This window comes from Hylobates moloch, unplaced genomic scaffold (genome assembly GCF_009828535.3).
Source record: "Hylobates moloch isolate HMO894 unplaced genomic scaffold, HMol_V3 SCAFFOLD_1, whole genome shotgun sequence".
Taxonomy (NCBI): Eukaryota; Metazoa; Chordata; class Mammalia; order Primates; family Hylobatidae; genus Hylobates; species Hylobates moloch.
Genome location: NW_026652276.1, coordinates 75,103,206 through 75,125,289, shown reverse-complemented (window position 1 = coordinate 75,125,289; position 22,084 = coordinate 75,103,206). Strand labels below are relative to the sequence as shown.

Genomic DNA, 22,084 nt, shown 5'->3' with positions numbered 1-22,084 from the left:
AACAACAACAAAAACTTCTTGAGGCCAAAATGATAGTATCTACAAACATAAACACTGGGTTCATATGGCAGTACTTGGCTAAATTATTATGGGAAGTCAAAACACAAATAAATAAAAATATTCAAAGATAATTTTCAAAAGGGACAAATTCAAATATAAAAAACTATCAAAATGTTATTTAACTCAGTTATTAACAAGGAAACCAGTAAAATGTTAACTGGTTTAATATAGAATTCAAATTAATACACATATATGGTTGAGTCAGGAATGTCAAAATGAATCTACAAATAGATGAAAAACTGGCTTTTTCCCCTAGGTTACAGTGGAGAGAAAGATCAGTTGTTCCTCCACCAAAAGGAATTTACGTGTCTTTGGATAAGTATTATTTTAATTGCTATCATCTATATATAATTTATAGCCTTGTAAAATAGCTCAATCAGCCCTCCATAGAATCAGATAACTTGGAACTGTATGTTAAATAATGCCTGCTTTTCCAATGAAGATACCTGGTGTTCTTTTGGTTCATTATTTGGTTCATAATTTGTTCATTCAGTATATTTAAGAGGAATGTACAGACCCTATAGAACCCATCCATGGATTGTATGGAAATTCCAAAACCCTCTGTCCCTATTGCACACAACAAGCGTCTTCAACGGAGCTATCTCCATTAAGAACTGACCTCTAGCCACATATAGAAGCTCCATATGAGCCCTATTGTCTTTAAGGAATATGTGGCTCTTCCTTCAGATATAAACATAAGCAACCTCTTTTGATAAGTTGGATGACCTCTTCTGAGGGACTAACTATGACAACTAATCTCACATCTTTATATGTGAAAATTTTTGCCTAAGGACAGATAATTACAATGATAAGCCAGGCCTTCAGTAAAAATGTATTGAGTGTTGTTCTTTGTTTTTTTGGGAGGGAGTGGAGTGCAGAGCAATTACTTTACCAGGTACTGTACTAAGTACTTTATGTCAACAAAAAAAGAGTCAAACTCTATAAAGTATTTAAAAAGATTTATTTTGAGCCAAATATGAGTGGCTAAGGCCCAAGACAGTCTCAAGAGGTACTGAGAACGTGTGCCCAAGGTGGTTGGATTACAACTTGATTTTACACATTTTAGTGGGACAGAACTTACAGGCAGACGTCAATCAATACATATGAGTTATACATTGTTTCAATCCAGAAAAATGGGACAACTAGAAGCAGGGTCTTCTAGGTCATAGGTGATTTGAAGATTTTCTGATTGGCAATTGGTTGAAAGAGTTAAGTTATTATCTGAAGACCTGGAATCAATAGAAAGGAATGTCTAGGTTAAGAAGAGATTGTGGAGACCAAGGTTCTGTTATGTAGATGAAGTCTCATAAGTGGCTACCCTTAGAGGCAATAGGTGGCAAATGTTTCCTATTCAGATCTTTAAAAGGTGCTTGACTCTCGGCTAATCTCTTCAGGATCAGAAAAAGAACTAGAAAGGGAAGGGGATTCTCTACAGAATGTACACTTCCCTCACAAGAGACAGCTTTGCCATGGCCATTTCAAAATATGTCCAAGAAATATATTTCAGGGTAAAATAATTTCTTTCAGGGCCTACATTCTGTCATGTGATGCTAGACTAGAGTGAGTTAGAATTCGGTATCTTACCGCTGTAAAGAGTCTATTTTGTCATTCTTAAGATCTCTGTTTTAATGCTAATGCTGGTCAGTTGTGCCTGAATTCCAAAGGGAAGAGAGTATAGTAAGGCATGTCCAACCCCTACTTCCCATCATGGCCTGAACAAGTTTTTCAGGTTTACTTTGGAATCCCCTTGGCCAAGAGGAGGGATCCATTCAGTTAGTTGGAGGGCTTAGAAATTTATTTTTGGTTTGCATGCATATATATTATTTCATTAAATATCAAAATATAATGCTATTAATGTGTACATTTTATGGGTGAGAAAATTCTGCTTGAACCACCCACATGGCAAGTTTTGAAAAAAAAAGATTATTTGAATGAAAAACAGGACAAAACCACGTGTGTAAGCATTTAATGAGGTCTTCTGTAACAAACAATCAGGATAGTATCTTAATTAGATTAGATGGAACAACTGGTTTGCTATCCCAAAGTCAGATGTTCAGTCAATATTTATGGAACATGTCCTAGTCATTCTCACTTCATCTGGGAAATTGAGTGTACAGGCTACATATTTCATAGTGCTATGTATACAGTTGTCATAGCACTTGACAAATGGCATTAAGTTATCTTGTATGTGTTTATGTCTCCTTTGACTTCAATGGCTAAGGTATGAAGCTAATTTAGAGGAATGGCCATGTGTCCTTAGTACTTTGCATGAAGACTGCCGCATCCTAGTAGCTAAATATATGCTTTTTGAATTAATCTAAACCATGCATATGCATTAAAGATAATCCGTAAATTTGAACCTCTGGAAAAATTTACTCCCAAGTCACTAGTTCCAAAGATTTCACTTTTGTTTTCAAAATGTTCAATGCCATTAGTTAGATTTTAGTGTCAATAGATGCAGTAAGTTATAGCTGCTTAAAATTTGCTCTCAGGACCCAGAGGAAAGGCTTATCTTAGCATTAGATACAAGCCCTGCAGACTGAAGGTCATGATATCTTTGGGCATTACTGAAGAAGAAAGCCATGGCCATGAAAAACATTAGAAATCATCTAGAATTCTGTACCACAATTATGTATCTAATGGATGGAAATTTGAGAAAGTCTTAAGTGCAAATATTTATGAGATTCTTCAGGCCAGACGTGGTGGCTCACACCTGTAATCCCAGCACTTTGGAGGCTAAGGCAGATGGATCACAAGGTCAAGAGATGAAGACCATCCTGGCCAACATGGTGAAACCCCAACTCTACTAAAAATACAAAAATTAGCTGGATGTGGTGGCGCATGCCGGTAGTCCCATCTACTCAGGAGGCTGAGGCAGGAGAATTGCTGGAACCCAGGAGGCAGAAGTTGCAGTGAGCTGAGATCGTGGCACTGCACTCCAGCCTGGTGACAGAGTGAGACTCTGTCTCAAAAAAAAAAAAAAAAAAAAAGAAAAGAAAAGATTCTTTATATCTCACAAACTCAATACCACATTTCCTTTAAAGTACCGTATTTAGGCCGGGTGCAGTGGCTCATGCCTGTAATTCTAGCACTTTGGGAGGCCAAGGCAGGCGGATCACGAGGTCAAGAGATCGAGACCATCCTGGCCAACATGGTGAAACCCCGTCTCTACTAAAAATACAAAATTTAGCTGGGTGTGGTGGCGCACGCCTGTAGTCCCAGCTACTCAGGAGGCTGAGGCAGGAGAATCGCTTGAAGCCGGAAGGCGAAGGTTGCAGTGAGCCGAGATCACACCACTGCACTCCAGCCTGGTGAAAGAGCGAGAAAAAGTAAAAAAAAAAATTTAAAAAAGTACCATATTTATGAGAAGGTAAATATGAAAGAATGACCAGGAAATACAGAGAACTGATACTCACATTGGCCAAAAGAAAGAATAGAAAGCAAAAATATTAAAGTGGGATTGGGAGAGTAGAAATTGGAGAAGTAGAAGGAAAAATCACACGAGAATGTTGGGAAAATGTTCTGTTATGTTAACTCCTTTAATAACCATTTGGCTGTAGATTAAAAAATAAAACATGGGATTTAAAAATGTTTATATTTTTGTTAAAATATATACTTTTAAAAAATATTAAATATGTGGAATGTATACAAACAGGAACTATAATTCCTCATTAGTAATAAAGGATTTCTTTTGAATTTACCACTGACCAGAGTGAGAAAGTAATGGAACTGTCATTGTGGAGTTAGGTTTGAAATCTGACCATGTTTTCTGAGGGTGTAAAGTGGCTCATCTATTTGAATTAGTTGTTTCAAGTCCCACTTACTTTGTTCAGAAGGCCACTTTTTGTCCTGCCAGTAGACTGCAGCCCAAACCCTAAGTTGTCTGGTCAGAGACTGGGAAGGTAATGTTGTGCATGTTTTGCTGATTAAATATAAAACATTCAACATCCTTTATGGCCTCGGTTTAAAGTAAGCTTCTCATTCCAAAGCGTATTTTTTAACTACCCACTGTTATTAGCATGTTTCCTCTTAGAGTATTCTTGAACAGATATTGGTTTCCTTCTAGACAGTTTCACAAAGTAAAAATAGGTTAGCCTTCCTTAGAAGGCTTAAAAATCCAGTAACTCTTTATATGGTTCGTATTTTATTTATTTTTCTCATGTTAATAATATTCTTTTATCTGTTTAATCTTATGACTCTTCTCATTTTGGAGAGATTTTGAACAAATTGGTTGAGAAACCAAAAAAGAAAAAAGAGGATTTTTTAATACTAGTTAGGCTATAAAATATTTTCATGTGCTTTAAAAATGGGATTGCCCACAGAAGGACTTCATTTTAAAGTGTGAGTTTGGTAGTAGTGAGGGGGATATATGTATCTGAAAGCATTTTGTATTGGAAAACGGGTCTATTCGTGGTTATACTTTGTATATCAAATACTGCACCTGTCACAAGCTTGGATTTATCGTGAGTATGCATAATGCTTGCTGTTGGGAAAGCCTGCAAATCCCCCATTGGCAGCAGAGTGACCAGAAGTAGATGCACCTGTCTTCCCAGCTGGGACTTGCTCATGGAAAAGAAGGTCATTTAACACCATGTTATTCCTGTGGACAGCTGTATATGTAAAATGCCTTAGGACATAGACGACCTAAATTCTGTTTAAAAAAAAAAAAAAAAAGGTCTTCAATGGCCAAACGAAATTTGGCTTGAAAAGTATTTTGATGTTTTGATTCATTAGATTTGGAGCATATATAAGGTTGGTTTAATAGAAAAACATTATTTGTTTTGCTTTGGTCTAAGCACTCTATCAGCTTTTAATGACTCAGCAAACACCAATATTTTCAGCGCACATTGGCTTAGGGTTTAGTATAAAGTAGTTCATTCTGTTTTGACGCAGCTCTTGGTTAAAATATAGGCCTTCTCCCAATGCTACAGTGATAATTCCTTGTTTCTGTCTACTTTAATTGTCTATTTTCCCCCAACAGACTCTAATGTCTGTGAGAATAAGGGCTATGTCTATTTTACTAACCATTATTTTTTCTAGCACACTGCCATTGTATTAATTCTGGGTATATTTGTGCTTAGTAAATCCTTCTCAAGTGGATAAATGAATGAAGGAATAAAGAATTGGTTTTCAGTGTACAGTTCATCTTAAAGACTCTGTCACTCAAAATCATACCAAAACTCGAGAAGCCTCAGTCCTATTGTTTGTCTGTTTTTTAATTTAAGTACAAGTTTAGTTACAATAAAGTGTACAAATTTCAAGGTCACAGTTCCGTGAATTTTGTCAAGTGTATACACCCTTGTAACCATTATCCAATCAAGATAGAGAATTTTTTCATTATTCCAGAAAGTTCCCTCTTGCTACATTTCTGTCAGTTCTTCACAGCCACTGTTCTGATGATCATTATAGCTTATTTTTGCCTTTTCTAGAACTTCATATAAATGTAAGTAACTATATATTATGCACTTTTTTGTGTCAGGCTTGTTTCATGCAACTTTAAGATTTTTCGATTTATCCGTAGATATTTAATTGAATTCATGGGAATCAGGAACTTAACCATGTTAAAAATAAGATTAATAATGAAGGACTATGATACTACAAAAAAAAATAGTTTGTGCCTCTTTGGAGGATTTATTGATGACATTTTCCCCAATCTACAGCTATGTGCTTTTAAGAATTCTAAAAATATACAGAATGATTGTTAGAAGTAGAGTTCAGAGGTGCCATCAAACTAACGTCATTGTACTATGAACTTCCATAGGCAGATCATTTGATAAGCCAAGCAGATCAAGAGGGGCACATTTTAGAGCAGGTAACTCAGGCCGGGCTTTCTGACTTCTCCAGTGTTATACATCACTACACCATTGGCGTCCTTTTTCCACAACACACTTCTGTAGATGATGACCTATGCATAACAGTTTGTAAAGGTTAAGGAAAGTCTCCAAAATTAGGTATTCCACTGAAAGTCTTCTTTAAAATAGATTTTTCAGTAACAGATAACTGGGGTGTAGAGGTGTTTGGGTTGAATTGCAACAAGGTTTGCAAAGAAACAGTCAGTTTGCAGGCAGTGGAAAGAAGCTTGCCAAGTAAAGCCTGTAGAAAATGGCTTCATTGAATTAGAACAGTCTGTGATCAACTGCCAAAGCCAGCTTATTTTCCTTGTGAGTTCCAGAAAAGAATGCCTGAGACTTTGTGTTGATGGAACGCTATCTTATAGAACATGCTGACAGAACACACTTTTTCACTGGCTCTGGTCAGTATTATTATAGACTTGATGGGGTACTTTGGGATTTGGTACAGATTTTTACATCAGAAAAAGTTAGGCATAGGAGATTAGGAGCCAAATGTGTTAGTTTATCATAGCAGAGTAAAGTAACAAGACAGTCTTAAGGAAGCCACAGACAAGACTGTTTAGAACTAACAATATTCTACTTCTCTTGTGGAAACACTTGCTATTATAAGTGAGACTGCAGAATAAAATTAATGTCTAGGGAAAGTAAGCAAATAATTGTGGAAAATTGTTAAAATGACTTTATAACCAGTAAAGACATCGTTTATTCAAAGACATCTGTCTTTGAATAAACGGATAAGGAGGAGATTATAATGATATAAAGGAAGAAGATTCCTTTTCAAATTAAGTGTTCTTCAAGTGCTGATTGTTTTGTGCAGAATAATTTGATGTAAGATGTGTGGAAATTTTATAAACTGGTAAAAAGAGAATCTGAACAACTTGAAACAAAGTGCTAATGTCAGCTGAAGTGCCTCTGAAGTTACTCATATATTCTTCTTTCCTTTTAGACCCATTAGAAACGCTTCAAGAGCTGCTCAATCCAGGAATGGAGGGATTTTGTGAAGACACGGATGCTCCCTAAAAGGAGTGCAGAAATTTTCATCATAGGGTAACAGCCAATTCCTATTTTTGATTTGATAGTCTTTGAATATTTACAAAACTGTGATATAAAAATAGACGATATTATCCAACATGTTAAGTATGCTGTGAATTTGCTTATAGCTTTGTTGTATTTCATGCTTTATACCTTTCATGTGAAATATGATCAGAAATAATTCCTGACCAAATATCATCCTCACATTTGGAGTAGGATGATATGTAGAAGCAAGAGTAATTGCAAAGCATCAGTCTGACCACTTTGGAATAGAAGCACCATTAGCAGAGATTGCAAGGTGTTTTGTCATTCTTCGTGCCATGACACACATGGAAAATGGTAATATTCCTAGGATACACTGAGGGGGCTGCTCACAAGCAGAGATGACTGGCACTGCTGAGCAGCTCCAGGGCTGAAGCCTTGGCATCTTATTAGCACATCTGTAAACCATTGTGTTGGGGATCTGTGCTGGTGAGCAATAGAACCTTTCCTTTTGGAAAGCCCTACAGTGTCTGCTGCTTTTTATGCATGTCTATGATCGAAGTCTGGACTTAGAGGAGTTTTTCTTAGGAAAAAATTAAGACATTGGGTTCTAGATTTTCAGTGGAAGTTAATTTTACCTAAAGATTAACCAGTATTCCTGATCTTGTGTCAAGAAACTTGAACTTGGAATCTTTTCCTTTTTCCTATCCGTTAACAAAATGATAAAGAAGCTCTTCCTTAGAGGACCCAGGGGCACATCTCAATTCTGGCAGGATCCCTTGTTTTCTTAGGGTTCTGTAGAAATTTACACAAGACAAAATTTTGCCCCCAGGGTAATGAGAACTCCCCATAATCTGAGGTAGATGTGTACTTTTAGGCCTCACTTTAATATTTGGACTAGGCTGGGTAACTCCTGATTCTGTTATGTTAGTAGTCATTCAAAAAATACACCCCATAGAAGGAGAATACGAAATCTTGAATTTACTAATACTTCTAATAGTAATACCTAGGTTTTAGATCTGATTTAATGGCATAATCCTAGAACTGTTGAAAAAGTGGATTTTAAACCAAAGGAAGGTGATGGAATGGCTAAGTAAGAGTGGTAAATGTGGACGTTTCTAAGCAAACCAGTGCCTCTCTTAAATTCATGATTGCCTGTCCTTCACCCACCATGGCTAGCATTGTGGCAAAACCACCCATAGCTGAATAGTTGAAGTGCTCAGCAGGTTCTGGACCTGACTCAAAGCCAGACTGAATATTGAAGAATTGTAGGTTTCAGGCTAATGGGGCCTGAACACTCTGTGGTATTTCTGCTGTACCTTATTCCAATATCATCACAGGTACCACCACAGGTACCACCTCGGGAATAAGAAGTAACAACTGGGAAACTAGGGGGTATCACCATAAAAGACTGCAGTTACAGTTCTAGAAGTTGTCTCATCTGACCAGAATTGTAGTCTTTGTTTGGTTTGGCTTAGTTTTAACAACTTCTGTGTCTTTGGTTTTACTTTTGCTTTTTTTTTCATTAACAGACTTTTTTAAGAGTAGTTTTATGGGCTGGGTGCAGTGGCTCACGCCTGTAATCCCAGCACTTTGGGAGGCTGAGGCGGGCAGATCATGAGGTCAGGAGATCGAGACCATGCTGGCTAACATGGTGAAACCCCGTCTCTACTAAAAATACAAAAAAATTAGGCAGGCGTGGTGGCAGGTGCCTGTGGTCTTAGCTACTCGGGAGGCTGAGGCAGGAGAATGGCATGAAACCAGGAGGCGGAGCTTGCAGTGAGCCAAGATCACGCCACTGCACTCCAGCCTGAGAGACAGAGCAAGACTCCATCTCAAAAAAAAAAATAAAAAAGAGTAATTTTATGTTTGCAGAAAAATTAATTGGAAAGTACACAGAAAGCTTCCACATAATCTTCTCCCTCAATCCACACTGAGTTTTCACTGTTATTAACGTCTTGTATTAACATGGTACATTTGTTACAAGTGATGACTCAATATTGATAGAGCCTTGTAAACTAAAGTCCATAGTTGCATAAGGTTTCAGTCTTTGTATTGGATATTTTGTGGGTTTTGACACACATATAATGACAAATTTCCATTACTGCTGTATCACACAGAATAGCTTTGCTGCTCTAAAAATCCCCTGTCTTCCTCCTATCTCCTCTTCTCTCCTTCCACTGAAACCTGGCAATCTCTGATCTTTTTACTGCCTCCATAGTTTGACCTTTTCCAGAATGACATATAGTTGGAATAATGCAGTATGTAGCCTTTTCAGTTTGGCTTCTTTTACAAAGCAATATGCTTTTAAGATTCATCTGTGTTTTTCTGTGGCTTAATAGCTCATTTCTTTTTATCACTGAATAATATTTCATTGGACGGATGTACCATAGTTTACCCATTTACCTAATGAAGCATATCTTGATTGTTTCCAAATTGGGAATTACTTTTTTAAGTCACTATAAATATTTGTTTGCAGATTTTTGTGTGGACAGAAGTTTTCAATTCATTTAGGTATATACAAAGGAGTATTATGACTGGATCAAGTGGTAAGAAAGTGTAGTTTTATAAGGAACTGCCAAACTGTATTTCAAAGTAGTTGTAACATTTTGCATTCCCACCGGCACTGGAAGGACCTTCCTGTTGCTTCACATTTTTACAAGCATTTGGTTTTGTCAATGCTTAGAGTTTTAGCAATTCTAATAAGTATGTTGTGGTTTTTCATGGTCTCATGTTCTAACATAATAAACTGTAAAAGAGAGTGTGACTGCCCAAAAGACTCTGAATTCTTAGCTACTATGAATTTTTTCAGTATTTACTTTGTAATAACAGTGATCAAGAATCTGAGGTTTTCCCTGACAGCACCAAGATTAGTGTGTGTTATATCCAAGTGTGTGTATATAGAGGTGTGTGTGTGTGTGTGTGTGTGTGTGTGTACCTAGTATTCTCTGTTATAGAAAGAGGTCATAGTAGGCAAAGACTCTTTTAATAATACACCATTGAAATAAAAATATGCAGAAGATATAAAAGATTCTGGCTTGTTTAAATATGTATATTCTATAGATCTTGATATTAAAATAGGCCATGTTTGATGCTGTTCAAAGTTAGCTTTCTGGCATGAACTACAATGTTATATATGAGCCACATCAAATTAGGCAGTCTCAATTTTTGTATTCAGTTAAATTTGGCCATGCAGATATAGTAATGAAAAGAAATTCTTCATGAGCCTTTCACATTATAGTAATTTTTCTGTATGTTTGATGCATGCTTTAGATTTGATTATATTATTTTGTAAACCTTTCTGATGATACCAACTTCACTGGTAGAGGGCTACTTTCTCCAGTGTAAGGACCACTCCTCTAATATTTCCATTTTCAAATATATCACAATGCCTGACACATTTATTTTGTGAATATATACAAAGCCCTACATCAGTTACTATAGAAATATTTTAACAAAGTTCCAAAGATACGAGATAAGCTTTATAATTTAAGAAAAAAATAGGTAAACCATTTCAAGCCATACAAGTAATTTTGTGTAATGATCAAAACTAACTTAACAGAGTATGGATCTGGTTAAAAATTAAACAACTAACATTCTTATGCAGTTTTTATGTGCAAAATAGAGTCTCAACAGTGACAGAAATGCAAAGATAAAATAGACATGTTCTCTAATTTCTATAAAAGATGGACTCCAGTGCAGGAGCGTTGGGTGGGGAAAGAAGTAGGATGATAAGAAGTGTGTTGGCATTGGAAGTACCTTAAATCTATGCTGCAAATTTGCTGATGACATGGTATATAGAATGCTGGATTTTCAAACATTAGTATACAGAAGAGTTTCTTTGGATCCTTGTTTAAATTTCATTTTCCTATACTTCAGAACTAAATATCTGATTAATTTTATAGTCCATGATTCTCCACTTGTATCAAGCTCCTCATGTTGTTGTATTACTGGTGATCTATAGGCTACACTTTAAGAAACTGATATGTACCAGTTACAATTTTTATCCCTTCAGTGTGGTTTATGTTAGGAAGTACTCCTGAGACAGAGGAATAGGGAGATCTGGGCTAAATATAGGAAACCAAGAGAATGTGCCAACAAGATTGAGTAACTTTATGGCCCATTATAGTGGTATACTTGATTGCAGATTGTCCTAAGAGTCTGAAAATTAGAAAACAAACTCATTGGAGAGACTAGCAAAAAATTGTGTCTAAGATTACAGCATTTTAAAAAAAGAATGAAGTGTATAATTTTAAAATAGAATAAATATTTAATAAATAGATCAAATGCAATACAGTTGCATCTATATTCAATGAATTGTTTATATAAAAGATATCAGTTATGATATTTATATTTTAGGGAAAACAATAAATACCTAAGAAGTCCAAAATAGGAAAATGATGAAGTAAGTTAGTACCTCCATTCCAATGGAATGTTATTTTCCCTGTTTTAAAATATGACAACATGTAAGAAGTATTTAAAATAAACCTATGTCAAAGAAAAATGAGAATCTATAACTGTATGTTTGATATGATTATAGCTACATAAAATAGCATATGTGCTGAAATTTCAGGTATTTTTAATTCTAAAATTTTCCTAGATATTTTATGGTACTCACAAAATCAAATGTTAGATTTTAAAATCTAGATGAGGCAAATTAATAATCACAAGCTTTAGTCATACGTTTTTAATTTTAAAGTAAATAATTTTAAAGTTGAAAGGTGTTTTGAGATTTCTCTACTTAATTAGCCCATGGTAAACTCTGTAAAGCAGTGATACCCATATCTGGCAAATTATCAGAATCATTTGGGAGACATTTTGAAAGCATAGATTTCTTACAAAAGCTAGACAAGTAATTCAATTTCTTCAGAACTGACTTGGGGCCCTGGAATCTGTTTTTTTTAAATGTTGTACCATTGGCTTTACTGATAAGGGAAAGCTGACAACCACTGCTGTGGGGTAGACAATTTCTGTCTTCAGGAATTTCTGTAATGTATATGACAAAGACAAAAAGATAAGGTAAAATGTTGTCAAATTCTAAACTGTTTAATGTTTGTAACACAGTAAAGTACAGCAAAAATTCAGAGTAGAGAAAGCATAAATAAGGAGGAGTACTTGGGAGGGCCTTCTAGAACAATAATCTCATAAGTATTGGTGGCAGACGTAGGAATGCAGAAACCAAAAGCTTCATCATCATTGAACAACCTTCATGTGGATGGGAAGTGATGAGAAAGTGAAACTTTGATGCACTTAGAGAAGGCGGTGAAGAAGAGGTGCCATTTTGCTTTTCTCGCCAGCTTGCTTGCTTCCTTTTTTTTTTTTTGAGATGGAGTTTTGCTCTTGGTGCCCAGGCTGGAGTGCAATGTCACAATCTCGGCTCACCGCAACCTTCGCCTCCTGGGTTCAAGTGATTCTCCTGCCTCAGCCTCCCGAGTAGCTGGGATTACAGGCATGCACCACCACGCCTGGCTAATTTTGTATTTTTAGTAGAGACAGGGTTTCTCTATGTTAGGCTGGTCTCGAACTCCCAACCTCAGGTGATCTACTTGCCTCGGCCTTCCAAAGTGCTGGGATTACAGGCGTGAGCCACCATGCCCGGCTTCACCAGCTTTCTTACCAATCAAAAGTATAAGCCCTATACCCCTTCCCCAGAATCCCAGATCCCTCCCTAGGCTTTTCCTTCCAGGTTTTATCCTAGCTTTGAGGCAAGGGATGCCTTCAGGGAAAAGATGGTGCTTAGAATTTTGGGATGGGAAGGCATATGTAATCCATAAATCAATGTTTCATATGGTGAAGGGAAAGAAGGTGAGGAAAGGCACCTCAGAATATTTATGGAAGACAAAACATTTAATATTAATGTTTATTAAAAGGAATTATGGCTTTTAAAAGGCATAGAATCAATCACAGAGCAAGTTGAACTCGAACCTTTAAATATGGGTACAGTTTGCTTTTCCAGAACATGAAAGTATAGAAGAAAGAGACATTTCAGTGATGGGACCACATGTACCTGAGTAAATTGGCCAAGTGTCTTTCTTCTGTGGTCTCAATTTCTTTTTTAGTACAAATGTTGTTTAAGCTTTTATTCTTCCAGTTCATTTGCCTAAACTGACAGTAAATTATTTTTATCACACATAGGACCTAGGACTAGGAGGTCAACGATTTCTTAAATGAAAAAGTCAATACCAGCTAAAGTTGACTGGGGAGTGCGTGCCCATGAGGCTGGAAGTGATTGGTAGTCATACTGATCAGGGCCTTAAGTTCCAGAATAAGGAATTTTGACTTGGCCTTACAGTGAAGGTTTCTGAGAAGGTTAATGAGAAGATAAATTTGGGCTTTGAAGAGGAAAATCAGCCAACAGTAAAGGAGATGGATTAAAGAGAAGAGTAGAAAGAAATGTAATTAGCATGCTAATTGGCTAATTACCGTGAGAAGAAACTTAGACTAGGCTGTTGGCAGTGAAAAGAGAAAGAAGGTAGTGGATATTATAAGGAAGTTTTTAAACTCAATTAGGGTAATAGTCATTGATCCCCTTCAAAGTGCCAGTCACTGTTCTAGGCCTTTGTGACATCAGTGAACAAAATAAAGCATATTCTATCAGGGTGTTATGGACTGAAGTTTTGTATCCCCCTCAAAATTCCTGTGTTGAAATCCTAACTCTCAGTGTGATGGTATTAGGAGGTGAAGCCTTTGGGAGGTAATGAAGTCATGAAGGTAGAGCCCTCAGGAATGGGCTTAGTGCCTTTATATGAAGAGGCCAAAGAGCCAGTTCCCTCTCTTTCTACCACATGAGGATATGATGAAACATTGACACTCTGAAACCCTGAAGAAGGTTCTCACCAGAACCCAACCATGCTGGCACCCTGATTTCAAACTTCCAGCCTCCAGCACTGTAAGAAGTACATTTCTCCTTGCAATAGTTAAATGACGAGTTAATGGGTGCAGCACACCAACATGGTACATGTATACATATGTAACAAACCTGCACGTTGTGCACATGTACCCTAAAACTTATAATAATAAAAAAAAAAGAAGTACATTTCTGTTGCTTATAAGCCACCTTTTTAATGATATTTTGTTATAATGGCTAGAACTAAGAAAATGGTAGACAAAAAGAGCAATATCTAATAAAGAGAATTAAGAATGTATAATGTGAATTTAGAAATGTACAAAAATACAAAGTTGAGCAGAGGAAGGGAAATCAGGAGGGATGAGCAACAGTTACAATATTAAATATGATGGTTAGAAGAGGCGTCATGAAGCAGGAGGTATCTAAGCAAATATCTGAAAAAAGTGAATGAGCTAGTATCCTAAGGGAGAGTATTCCAGACAGAAGGAAAAGGAAGTGCCAAAACTCCAAAGTGGGAATATGCTAAGGATGTCTCAGCAAAAGCCATGTTTTGAATTTTAAATCAATCTTTAAGCAAGATGCTCAATTGTACGGATCACCAACTACTAAAATAGAGGATTTTTTCCTGGGGAAGGGTGTTCCTTCTTAGAAGTTCTGCTTCAGGCTAGATTGAATTGGGACAAAAGAGATAAAAAGAAGAGTTAATTAAGGAGTCAGCCTTGGGCCATGCCCATAGCTAAAGAACCTGAGGGAGATTGGAGAAGTCAGCAAAACCAGGATTGTGCCTGTCCTTGAAACTATATGAAGAAGGCTTGGCTAAGAAAAGGAGATTCTGAGGTGACAAATGCAACAAAAAGATTAGGAAGAAGAAAGACTGGAGAAACAAGAACCCGGGGCTTACAGAGGCCATTGATGACCTTAGAGAGAGGCCACTGATGGAGAGCACAGGATTCCCAAGTACCCAACAGCTCATGTTTTCTATACTAGATACAGTGAAAAATCTGTACTTTTAAGAATTAGCAGTATACTAACCAAGGAGTATATGAGTTTTCAACTGCCTGTTAAATATTAACAATGTTTTGAAATCTGTCTTTGGTTAAAAAAAAGTGCCGACAAGTGTGAAAGCCTAAAGTTAAATGTGTTAGGCTTTATACTTAAGGTGTGTGCAACTTCTGCTCCCTTTTGCTCTTACCATCTGCTCTGATTTTATAACAAAGCCCAGTATTGACATGTTGAAGAACCGAGGTCTACACATGCTTTGGCAAAGTGATGTTGCAGGATTGCTCAATTTACAGAAATTCCCCGACCTGAAGTATGGCTTTTGTCAGGTCATCACCAAAGCTTGTGTTTTATTAATGTATCAAGGCTTTTTATAGGACACGTTGATTTTTTTCGTTCAAAAAACTGGAAGAAACACATGGTTTTAAGATTAAGAATGGAGCCTGTCAATTGAAAGTCTCTTCAATAACTCCTTATTGGATTTTTTTAAGTTTGTAAGAATTAAAACATAGCAATAAGTAATAACTCAGTATACTTCTATTAGAATGTTAATAAAAAGGTATGCCAAAATCAGGGATTTATGAAATTGATACAGTAAGCTTTGTTTCCTGCTTTCTGTGCCATGACCTAAAATTCATTTTTTAAAATATCTTTCTGTGTTATATAGCAAGCATACCAGAAAAAGTACTTTGAAAGAAGTAGGAGATCAGACATTTAAAGAATGGGAACAGATCTTAATATAAGAAAAGAGGCGGGCTTGTTATTCTGGGAAACAAATTGAGAAAATGTATTAAAGTTGATGTGATAGATGGTAGGAGTCATCTGGAATTTCAGGATTAGTTATAAGGAACTTTCTGGAAAAGATTCAATTCATATTCCAAGTCATATTCCAAGTCAATTAATTGCCCCAAGTCAATTATTTCTTCTCCCTGCAGATCCCCATCATGCTGCCCCTGTTAAAAACCGCTGTCAAGGAAGGACCCACTATCAGTCTTTTATAACTTCCTAACTTCATATGAATTTAAATCAGTGTGTTACTTCTCTGAAGAGTGTTTACATTTTCAACAGGAAAAGAGGGTGGTATCTCCATTTAAAATAATTACAAAAACAGCCTGCTTGGTCTGTATGTAAGACCTGGGGAATTTTGTTGGTCGTTTTTTGAGTTGGTAGTTACTCTTTTATATTTATTTTTGCTTCCATTTTATATTAAAAGAATTCTGTAGTTCCCATAATTGCAACATGATGAGATTCTCATTGCTTTTAATTAACCTGCTTTTTTCTTTCTCAACTCCACAATTAACTTGGCTAAATTTGTTAGCAAATGAAAAATTCTAACTGACTGCGTTAGTTACATGTTGATTTTACTATCTACTATTTGATGCTTACATCATTATGTTTTAAATGAAACAAATCTTAAAATCAGGTCTAGATTTTATATTCTGTGATAAAAATCACCACATTTTCCCCTAAGCCATTGCCCCAGAAATGATTTTTTTTTAAAGATAGCACTATTGGTTTTATTTCTTGGAAGGGAAAAAATGTCAGAGTAGTAAGGTAGTGATCTAATTTATTTGGTATTATGAGACTCAAGGATTTAGCAGTAAAACAAAATCTTTGTTAAAGAAAAAATGAGCATATCATATTAAGAGGAAGATAATTGAATTTCTATATTTGATGGCAAATCTGGCAACACTAGAAGTGGTTACCTAAAATTAAAAGCCTTTTACAAACTTTTTATTTCAACTAGTCACGGTAATTGCATAAAAAACAGAATTCTTAATTTTTATAAGCACAGAAATATGCATGGTTTTTTTTTCCCCCTTTCACTGTTCCCACCAAATCCGTAAGATGTATGCTTGATACAAGCAAAGTAAGAGAGAACATAACACTTAGGAAACATCTCAATGCCCTATATTAAAGACGAAATAAACTACAGTTCTTCTTTTCCCCAGTAAAGAGCAACAAAATAACAATGTAGGTAGAGGAGATAAGTGAGCCAACTGAGAGTATGTGGCTGGGCTGGAATCTGGAGATACCACAGTTAAATTAACTTGATTTTCCTTTCTACTACTAGAAGTTTAAATAAAATACTGGCGGATCGGGGGTGGTGTGTGTATGTGTGTCCTGTGTGCGTGTGTGTTTGTGCATGCCAGAGAGACAGTCCGAGAGAGACAAAATGGCTTTTGTTCCTTTGGAAACATCATTTCACCTTGGTTCTGAATTTTTCTGAGAAAAACATCCACTTAATGTCACAATAGCCCCACAGGAACAATTTAATAGTCCCTGGTAAAAGCCTGTAAGGACTCTCAGGATAGAAGATGCAGTTTTGCAAAGGAGTTCTCAACCTCTGTCAATCTTAATTGAACAAATTGAAAACCAGATGGGCTTATTTATCAAGGCATAGGTCCCAAAAGGCAAGAAAATTTATTTAGAAATTATTAAAATGCTAGTCAAATAATGACCAGACAATTACAGGTTGATATTCTTCAGTGGCACTTCTTCTAAAACATGGGTTCAATGTGACCAGTTTTATATCACCACTTTAAATGATAACTAATGAGAAAAAAAAATAGTGTGAGGATGTCATTGAAATGATCTTCGCAGCAAATTCTCTTCCTTTGTATTTGTTCTATGAATCGGGGGACTGGAGTTGGCACTCCTCTCAGTTTGGCCATATCTAGATTTTCTGGTTATGTTCTTCCCTAGAGTAACCGCAGACAGATAAGAGGCTCTGTGCTACACAAGGATCTCAGATAGAACTTGACTTATAAGGAAAAAAAAAAAAAAAACTGCACATATTGTGCTCATTATTAAGGCAGGAGTGTTTGCCTATTGCTATATTTTTATGAGCATCAATAAGTCTTGAACGATATTACTAATCATCTTTTGGCTAATGTTATTGAGACTTTTAATTCATGTGCTAAATTACTTACTCCTGGGGTAAGAGTAGAAAAATCTTTGGAAGAATGATTCATGGGAAGAAGTTGGTGCCAATGAGGTAATTAATTATTGGTTATTTAATAACCTTCGATTGTTAGAACCATAATCCTTTACTGATAGCAAGTCTACCGTACTATCTGGGATAGTGAGACCATTAACTATAAATTGGATAATTTGGATTTTTTTAAATTGGTTTGCTGTTAAATTCCTAGAGTAGAACAATAGAGAACCCATTTAAAATAGACATTTAACGAATCAATGAGACAACCAACTTCAGGATGTATTTTAATAAATTAAAATACAGCCATAATAAAAATGACTATTCTTTTAGCTAACCGTATAAGGTGTTGTGTGGTAGAAGTAAATGGAAATGGACTTTGAATTCACAAATCCAGAAAACTCTTTAAAGTGGGTATGTTGAACTCCTAATTGATTTTTATTAGTATGATTGGGGCAAAATTTGGTTTTTTTCTTTCTGATTGCGTATTATTAAATAGCAAATGAAAGCAAATAAAAAATGTGTATTAACTCAATATTTAAAAATATTTATATTAATATCATTTTATAATTTTAAATAATTTGGTAATGTTTTAGCTATAATAATACGTAAGATGTTCAATTGCAATTCCTAGTGTTCAAATCTCAAGTTGTCAGTTGCTTCCACTTAAGCTTTTAAATACGCTTTTTGAAAAAAATTCTGATTTTAGTTTAAAGTTTAAACTTAAAAGACAGCAACAAAACCAAGATAAAAACAATACATTTTATTTACAAAACACAAAAAAGATTTTTAACATTATGAAACAATTTGCATTAGACTTCTAGTTGTAATGTAAATATAAAATCAGTTCAGTCATTTCCAAATTTTGAAAACTTTTTGCTCCTAAAGGCAGTTCTCAGAAATGTTAATTCACACATCTACAGTGGCAAAAAAAAAAAAAAAAATGTCAGTGAGGCTGAGCAACCACTGGGCTACTCTTGGAGTAATTAAATACCTTGAACTTTATCTTGAAGTACCTACTTGTTTCTCGGCATTAAGCCTTTAAGTAGTGTCGAGTTTGAGACAAGTACATGAATGAATTGCATATGACATTTATGGCAAGACTTTGCTCTTAAAGTGTTAATTCATTTCATGTTTTAAGCATATTAGTGAAATAACTGTAAACAAAGTCTTACATAACTTCGACATCCTATTTTTATCTTTTTATAATGGAAACGAAAAATAAAAAACCATGGTGGTTCATTCATTCATTTAACAAATATTTACTGAAAGTTTCCTGGAAGGCACTGGACAACCTATTAAAAGTTTACATTTTAGTAGGGCAGATATGCATTAAACAAAAAAATTTCACCAATCTTTCCATAGTTATAATTATGAGAAATGCGATAAAGAAAAGAACAAGGTAAGATGAGCAAATATAACCCAATGCCTTTTGACTAGCCTCTGACATAGTCAGAGGGGTGACTCCCCAGGAGAAAGATCAGTGAAAGTAAGGGGAATATCCAAAGAAAAGCAACCACAATATTCTAGGGATATATTCACTTGGATGCTTTCTGAAAAAAACTGTAGGACCACGAATGTATAGGATTTTAATTATTACTTGGATTAGTCCGTTCTCACATTGTTAGAAAGAACTACGTGAAACTTATAAAGAAGTTTAATTGCATCACGGTTCCACAGGCTATACAGGAAGCATAGCTGGGGAGGCCTCAAAAAACTTACAATCACGGAGGAAGGTGAAGAGGAAGGAGGCACATCTTACATGGCTGGAGCAGGAGAAAGAGAGCAAAGGGGGAAGTGCTACACACTTTTAAACAACCAGATCTCCTGAGAACTCACTCACCATTACAAGAACAGCATGGGGGGAATCCACCCCCATGATCCAATCACCTCCCAGTAGACCCCTCTTTCAACACTGGGGATTAAAATTTGACATGAGGCCAGGCACTGTGGCTCACCCCTGGAATCTCAACACTTTGGGAGGCCAAGGCAGGTGGATCCCTGAGGTCAGGAGTTTGAGACCAGCCTAGCCAACATGGTGAAACCCAGTCTCTACTAAAAATACAAAAATTAGCTGGGCATGGTGGCAGTCGCCTGTAATCTCAGCTACTCAGGAAGCTGAGGCAGGAGAATCACTTGAACCTGGGAGGCGGAGGTTGCAGTGAGCCAAGATCACGCCATTGTACTCCAGCCTGGGTGACAAGAGCAAAACTCTGTCTCAAAAAAATACATAAAAATAAAAAATAAATAAAATTCGACATGAGATTTGAGCAGAGACACAAATTCAAACTGTATTATTGCTTTATAACATATAAACTATTTCACGATACTTTTAAAGTTAAGATTATTGACACACTGAAACGTCTTAAATTTTCTCTTCATAATCCTTTCTACCCAATCATGGACTCACTCAACTATTATAAAAATTATTACAAGCGGTGAATAGACCTGACAGGTATATATGGGTGACTTTTCGAGAAAATTTCAAGGGTGCGTGTACTTTAAGTCAGTATCTACAGAGTGTCTGGCTACCACAAGGATTCCCTTCACCTGACCACCAGCCAGGCTTATGCTGATTCCTGAACACTGGCAAAAAGTGAAAAAGCTTACTGTTAAGCTTTCATCTTGTTAGACTCAAGCCTCCAATAACTGATGTATTTTATGAAATAATGTCAAAATAAAGAAGCTTAACACTAAAAACTCTTTACAGTAAATGTGATCACCAACCTGCATTTCCAGCATCATTATCCACTACCTGCTGACACAAATTCTACGTTTTGACCAAACTTACTCTTCCCTTGAGTATCGCATTTCCAAGAAATTTCCCTCAACTAAAATGCCCACTCAGTTTCTCTTCTTGAATAGCTTATTCATTCTTCATATCAGCACTGACCACCTCACTCCAGAACACTCTTTTGCTAAATTGCAATTTTAAAAATCACAGGCGCTCTCCAATGCCGTTCCATATTCCTGGATGCCCATCCACTTCGTAACACTTATGAAATGGTCATTGCCTTCATTGTATTAAAATTTCAAGTGCAATTTGTTATCTTTACTGTATGCGTGGGTTCCATTTACACACTAGACCCATATATTTTCCTATATTCTAGGTGTCTTTTTTGCTCCAAATTCGTTTCTAGCTTTTCTTTAAATCCTTACTTTGCCCATCTTCAGTGCTGGGTTGGTGAAGGAGACAGAGACTTAACAATATCCACCAAGCAACAGAACTACCACATCAACACCAAGAACTTCCTGGCTTCCTGGGCAGATATGCAGTGGGCACAATTTCATAACAGATTAATTGCTACCAATCATGAAGAAGTTAAAATACTCTCAGAATTTAGAAGCTATACTAGAATCACAATGAAGTTTTGTAATTCTGTGCCAAGCCCATATATTGAATGTCTTCTATTATTTATTTGGCCTTATTTACTTAGTGGTAATCATTTCCTGAGACTGTACAGAACATTAAATTGGAATGGATACAATTCTAGCCTAGAGTCTACAGCCTAGAATTAGTTATAAGTAGCTCAAGATTACATAGTGTATGCAATTATATGTCAACCATGAAAATAAGCACTACCCAGTTTTCAGGATTTCAAAATAAATCATCTCAAAGGTCCTGCTTTGATCTGTTTTGTGATTGGGTTGCATGGGAAAGCAAATTATAGGATTATATGACCATGAAAATGCCTCTTTTCCCTTTAACTAGTGATAAAGAAAAAGTGAAAAGAAAATTACTTATCAGAAAGGAGTAGCATCCTTCAATCTTCATTGATAGCTGACTGATTAATGAAATGATGCATCTGTGCAACATAACAGTCATACACTGCATGACAATTTGGTCTTTGATAGCTGTATATATGATGGTGGTCTCACAGATTATAATATATTTTTACTGTACCTTTTTAATGTTTAGAAATGTTTGAATACACAGATACTTAGCATTGTGTTTCAATTGCCTATAGTATTTGGTACAGTAACATGCAGTACAGGTTTCTAGCCTAGGAACAACAGACCATATCATAAAGCCTGGATATATAGTAGGCTATACTATCTAGGTTTATGTAAGTACACTCTATGATGTTTGCTCAATGACAAAATCACCTAACAATGCATTTCTCAGAATGTGTCTCCATTATTAAGTGATGCATGACTATATGTATAGCCATAAAAGAGAATCAGTATATAGTTCTGTATGTATTGATATAGAGAGATCTACAAAATATATTAAGTGAACAGAGCAAGGGCAGATCAGCATGTATGATATGCTACCATCTGTATAATAAATAAAAAGGAATATGGGTGAATCTATGTATACAAAGGATGTATTGGGAAGATTACACAATGGGCTGGTTATGCTGGATATCTTTG

At 35.9% G+C, this 22,084-nt stretch overlaps 1 protein-coding gene across 4 annotated transcripts in view; it reads left to right on the top strand.

Annotated features, from left to right (window-relative positions):
* Nucleotides 1-22,084, top strand: part of B3GALT1 (beta-1,3-galactosyltransferase 1) — a 594,483-nt gene that overhangs the window by 191,577 nt on the left and 380,822 nt on the right. For 3 of the 4 annotated variants that reach the window (XR_009214306.1, XM_032755483.2, XM_058441454.1), the window contains exon 2: nt 6,859-6,959. The gene's annotated coding sequence lies outside the window, so the exon portion shown is untranslated. Of the gene's footprint in view, nt 1-6,858; nt 6,960-22,084 lie in introns of those variants that run through there. The other variant, XM_058441462.1, reaches the window with a different exon arrangement.